General features: G+C 45.9%; 1 protein-coding gene across 2 annotated transcripts in view; it reads right to left on the reverse strand.

Moving 5' to 3' along the window:
- CCDC146 (coiled-coil domain containing 146) overlaps nucleotides 1–3,078 on the reverse strand; it is a 131,970-nt gene extending 128,892 nt beyond the window's left edge. For both annotated transcript variants that reach the window (XM_044280149.1, XM_044280148.1), the window contains exon 1: nucleotides 2,963–3,078. The gene's annotated coding sequence lies outside the window, so the exon portion shown is untranslated. The remainder of the gene's footprint in view (nucleotides 1–2,962) is intronic.
- Between the last annotated feature and the right edge of the window lie 2,922 nt (nucleotides 3,079–6,000).

The following is a 6,000-nucleotide window of genomic DNA, read 5'->3' on the forward strand; positions in this document are numbered from 1 at the left end:
CAGAGAAGAGGTAAGTAGGAGGAGCTGCCATAGAGGAGTAAGCCCTGAGAAGAGAGGAGCCCAGAGAAAAGGGTAGTGGACGAGAAGTTCATAGAAGAGGGGAGCCCAGAGAAGAGGTGAGTAGGTGGAGATGCCATAGAGGAGTAAGCCCAGAGAAGAAGTGAGTAGGAGGAGATCCCATAGAGGAGTAAGCCCAGAGAAGAGGGGAGCCCAGAGAAAAGGGCAGTGGACGAGGAGTTTATAGAAGAGGGGAGCCCAGAGAAAAGGGTAGTGGACAAAGAGCTTATAGAAGAAGGGAGCCCAGAGAAAAGGGTAGTGGACGAGGAGTTCATAGAAGAGGGGAGCCCAGAGAAAAGGGTAGTGGACGAAGAGCTTATAGAAGAGGGGAGCCCAGAGAAAAGGGCAGTGGACGAGGAGTTCATAGAAGAGGGGAGCCCAGAGAAAAGGGCAGTGGACGAGGAGTTCATAGAAGAGGGGAGCCCAGAGAAAAGGGCAGTGGACGAGGAGTTCATAGAAGAGGGGAGCCCAGAGAAAAGGGTAGTGGACGAAGAGCTTAAAGAAGAGGGGAGCCCAGAGAAAAGGGTAGTGGACAAAGAGTTCATAGAAGAGGGGAGCCCAGAGAAAAGGGTAGTGGACAAACAGTTCATAGAAGAGGGGAGCCCAGAGAAAAGGGTAGTGGACGAAGAGCTTATAGAAGAGGGGAGCCCAGAGAAAAGGGAAGTGGAGGAGGAGTTCATAGAAGAGGGGAGACCAGAGAAAAGGGTAGTGGACGAGGAGTTCATAGAAGAGGGGAGACCAGAGAAAAGGGTAGTGGACGAAGAGCTTATAGAAGAGGGGAGCCCAGAGAAAAGGGCAGTGGACGAGGAGTTCATAGAAGAGGGGAGCCCAGAGAAAAGGGCAGTGGACGAGGAGTTCATAGAAGAGGGGAGCCCAGAGAAAAGGGCAGTGGACGAGGAGTTCATAGAAGAGGGGAGCCCAGAGAAAAGGGTAGTGGACGAAGAGCTTAAAGAAGAGGGGAGCCCAGAGAAAAGGGTAGTGGACGAAGAGTTCATAGAAGAGGGGAGCCCAGAGAAAAGGGTAGTGGACAAACAGTTCATAGAAGAGGGGAGCCCAGAGAAAAGGGTAGTGGACGAAGAGCTTATAGAAGAGGGGAGCCCAGAGAAAAGGGTAGTGGAGGAGGAGTTCATAGAAGAGGGGAGACCAGAGAAAAGGGTAGTGGACGAGGAGTTCATAGAAGAGGGGAGACCAGAGAAAAGGGTAGTGGACGAAGAGCTTATAGAAGAGGGGAGCCCAGAGAAAAGGGTAGTGGATGAGGAGCTTATAGAAGAGGGGAGCCCAAAGAAAAGGGTAGTGGACAAAGAGCTTATAGAAGAGGGGAGCCCAGAGAAGAGGTGAGTAGGTGGAGATGCCATAGAGGAGTAAGCCCTGAGACGAGGGGAGCGCAGAGAAGAGGGTAGTGGACGAGGAGTTCATAGAACAGGGGAGCCCAGAGAAGAGGTGAGTAGGTGGAGATGCCATAGAGGAGTAAGCCCTGAGACGAGGGGAGCGCAGAGAAGAGGGTAGTGGACGAGGAGTTCATAGAACAGGGGAGCCCAGAGAAGAGGTGAGTAGGTGGAGATGCCATAGAGGAGTAAGCCCTGAGACAAGGGGAGTGCAGAGAAGAGGGTAGTGGACGAGGAGCTTATAGAAGAGGGGAGCCCAGAGAAGAGGTGAGTAGGTGGAGATGCCAAGGAGGTGTAATCCCATAGAAAAGGGTAGTGGATGAGGAACTGCAGCTCCTGCACCAGATATGTTGGTACGTACTGCTGACTCAATCGGAGGATAGGGAGTGAGATGCTGGGTGGTGGACTGGAGGGGGGGGACACACAGCTGTGCTGCATCTAGACACGGCTCTCCGCACAGGGAAGACCCAGTGAAGGCTGCTCATATATGGACAGTGATGTCACACCTACATTAACAGAGGCCTGTGACAGGGCCATACAGTGGCATCAGTCACCCATAGGTTTCCATTAACCAGGAGTGGAATAACATCCACTACACTATTCCATGCTTTTTTTTTCAGTACTACATTGGAAAGACAAAGGCCAAGATGAAGCCTCCACAGACACGTTCCGTGTGTTTTGGGAGGTTTTATGGTGTACCGCAGAAATGAGATGTGATTTGCGTTACTCACTTTCTTACAGCGTCCAGTATGTCACCTTTATAATTGTCTACAGACACTGTACATGATCATTTTCAAGAATTTCTTTGCAATAATAAATTCTTCCTGTTCTAGCAATATATATATATATATATATATATATATATATATATATATATATATAAACAAGGAAGTGTGGGCAGCACCACTGTCTGTGAGGTGTAAACAAAGTGCCAGCGGCTGAGTAGGCGATCCACCTCCAAAAATGTATAAAAATAAGGAATTCCGCAGCACATCCAGATAGTAAGAAGGTAAAAAAAGGCTTTATTCACCAAGCATGTGACGTTTCAATCCCATTGAGAGGATTTAAACGTTGCATGCTTGGTGAATAAAGCCTTTTTTTACCTTCTTACTATCTGGATGTGCTGCGGAATTCCATATATATATATATATATATATATATATAGTAGGCCCCACATGGTAAGTTCTTAAAGGGATCTGTAATTCTGTCCCTGAGGTGTGGCCCAGGCCCAGGGAGCAGCTCTTCTCTGCTTGACCCTGCAGCTTATTGCTGTGAGAGTTCTGTCCCTGGAGATAAGCAGCATGCTATGTACCGTGCAGCCGCTTATCTCCCTCCCTCCATGACATAGGCTTAGGGACCAGTGACTACAATCTCTATAGCTGATATTCTTTTCCCACCACAGACATGTAAATCACTGCTTGGGATCAAGCGCTGGAGCTCTCAGACCTCGGGACACGGCTGAGAACTGCTTGTTCAGTGGACAGCCGCAGCACAGTGCGCGGCTCTGATTTATCCCTCACCTTCTTCTCCAGGCACAGGTGTGAAGGCGAAGTGTCGGGGGTTCGGCTCAGGTGTCCTCACATCACAAGCAGACGCAGCCACACTATCACTTTTCAGGCCCTCAGTGAAAGCTAGCGTCCAACTCCATGGTAACAGAGAGACATCTTCCCCGCCCCCTTCCTGCCGGCGGGGGCAGAGCAATAATCGGGAGGGCGGGGCCTCACTCTCCTGGGAGCTGCACACGTGACCGCTCTCAGACGTGTGGCGAATACACGGTGCCGTGCCTATGTTATATCAGCGACACTGACTCTGGTATTCACTAAAGCTTAGTGGAAGGTTGGGGCAGACCTGTGAAGGGAAGCATACTGGTTCATATAGGCAGTAAAAGGGAGGAACGGCCGGCTGGAGTGCACTAAATACAGCCTAGCCGGATACCGCTGTGCACCGCAGACCCTATGGACTATAATGGGAACCAGCGCCTACAAGTGATTACTGAGTGTGTGGCACCACTGCCTTATCTGCTTCCCAGTGCTGGCTCCACAGAAGGATACTTTCTGTTTGACTCACCATTTGTCATGACACAAGGGGTGCAGGTAGTTACAGGCTACTTTCACACTAGCGTTTTTCTTTTCTGCCACCGAGTTCCGTCCTAGGGGCCCTATACCGGAAGAATCCTGATCAGTTTTATCCTAATGCATTCTGAATTGAGAGCGATCCGTTCAGGATGTCTTCAGTTCAGTCTTTTTGACTGATCTGGACGGAGATAATACCGAAGCATGCTACGGTTTTATCTCCATCCCCAAAAAACTGAACACTTGCTTGAATGCCGAATCCGTAATTTTTTTTTCCGTAGGAATGTATTCGTGCCAGATCCGGCATTCAAAATACCAGAATACCAGATCCGCAAGTGTGAAAATACCCTTAGTATGCTTCCTTTGGCAGATCTGCCCATTGCCAACCACCCTCTCTCCTTCCACCAAAGTGTGCAACCCTTTCAAAGGCCTCATGCACACGACCGTTGTAGGGCACCGGCCATTTGTGCACCCATGCACTTGAGGCACAAAATCCCACGGAAGCACTACGGAGTGCTTCCCTGGGGTTTGTGTCTGTGCCTCTGCACTGCAAAAAAGTAGTGCATGCACTACTTTTTTGAGATGTGGATCGCGGACACCATTCAAGTGAATGGGTCCTACATCCACATATGGTAGCCCTACGGTTGGTGTTCGTGCATTTGCGGTCCACAGCATGGGCCCGGCCGACACACGTTCGTGTGTATGAGCCATAAGGATGACACACCCTGTCCATACACACTATTAGGCTATATGGACATCTTAGAGGGGATCCCCTGTTTAGGAATCACAAGTAGTCACTCTGTCAAAAAGACTTCAGTTCTGGTGGATTCCATGTAGCTTTGTGAGTTCATTTTTTGTGGGGTAAGCTTTAATTTTTATTAGTGTCATTATGGGGTACAATAAATATTTTCTTTGCATCAAGAAATCATGGGATCAACAGTCAGTGGATAGCGGCAAAGCCAAGAATGAACCAGGTACTGAATTACATCAAAGCAGCCTTTTATAATAAAAATAAAATAATGTCGCACTAAAATGAGGGGAGAAACCACCAGAGGTGCTCCCACTGACAGACTACACCCAGTCTGAAAAAGTGGAATAAATATAAAATAGAAATTTCCCCCCTAAAGAAAGCAAGGCCTGTGTAACTCCGGAGATCTGGACACTGCTCTATGAAAAGGATTTTTTTTCCAAAACTCACTAACCGTGATATCAGAGACGCCAGAAACACGTGGACCAAACAAATCCAAGTGGCGCCAAGATTTGAATCCAAGCAGCAACCCTTGAGACCGGGACTATAGAAACTAAACGTGCCGAGTTGAGGGCTCATCGTTCAGCTAAAAGATCTCCGGGTAAGATTATACTGTCCTTATAGCGATCGCTTGCCGAAATATTACAGCGGGACGCCGCTGTACTCATTAGTAGCTTTTAACATCATTCGCAAGCAGCGAACAGCTACATTGCCTTGAACTTCAGCTACCATACGCACACAATGTTGCGGATACATTGAAGTGGAGTCTACTATTCCCTAACAGGAGAACTTCGTATTCAGTCACAGACTGAAGTTTATGAAGAGACTGGTTATCTCTGGAAACTCTGACATTCAAATAAATTATAACATCAATTGAATTACTATATGAATGAATTATTATCAGAGTGAAAATAATGGAATAATCTATTTATTTTGGGATCTATTTATATGTCGTTATTTAATATAATTTTAATAGGATTATAATTCTGTTTTACTTGTTACCTGCATCAATTTTATTGTCTCTTTATTGTTATATTAATTCTACTGCAATTTTATACTTATTATAATAAAGATCCCTTTACTTAAGCGAGTGTCCCACTTCTATTTTATATTTAAAGCAGCCTTTTATGCCACCATTTACATGGTCCTGATAGACCTAACAAAAACAAACTAATTATTTTTGCATTTCCATATTCTGACAGCCATAACTTTTCATTTTTACTTCTACAGAGTTGTATGAAAACTCTTTTTTTTGCCACATGACCTGCTGTTTTTACCCTTTTGGGGAACGTGTAACTTTTTTTGGGGGAAAATTATACCAAAAAGCAATGAACTAGCTATTTTTAGTTCTTTTTCCTTTTCAATTTTCTTTTTATTATGTTTTAATAACTGTTTACATGGAAAAACAATAGAAGGCATTACATTGGGAAGACAATATAGAACAATCTGCTATAATTCACGGTCCACCATTATATACAGTTAGTACACAATCTGTCTAATTATGTTACAATCTTCATCATTTGGATGTATATTGCATTGGGAACAATCAGTCCATTAGTAAGTGTGAAAGGAAAGAAGAGGAAGAACTTGTATATTAACTAGTAGGAATGGGGGGGGGGGATGTCTGAGACCACTGTCTAATGTGCACTGAGGTGTAGAACGTGAGAGTTTTATCACTTTTGGTCATATCTCTGATGGCTATCGTTTGTGGGTCAATTTCTTCTGACATGTGGTTAAG

This window comes from Bufo gargarizans, chromosome 2, assembly GCF_014858855.1.
Source record: "Bufo gargarizans isolate SCDJY-AF-19 chromosome 2, ASM1485885v1, whole genome shotgun sequence".
Taxonomy (NCBI): domain Eukaryota; kingdom Metazoa; phylum Chordata; class Amphibia; order Anura; family Bufonidae; genus Bufo; species Bufo gargarizans.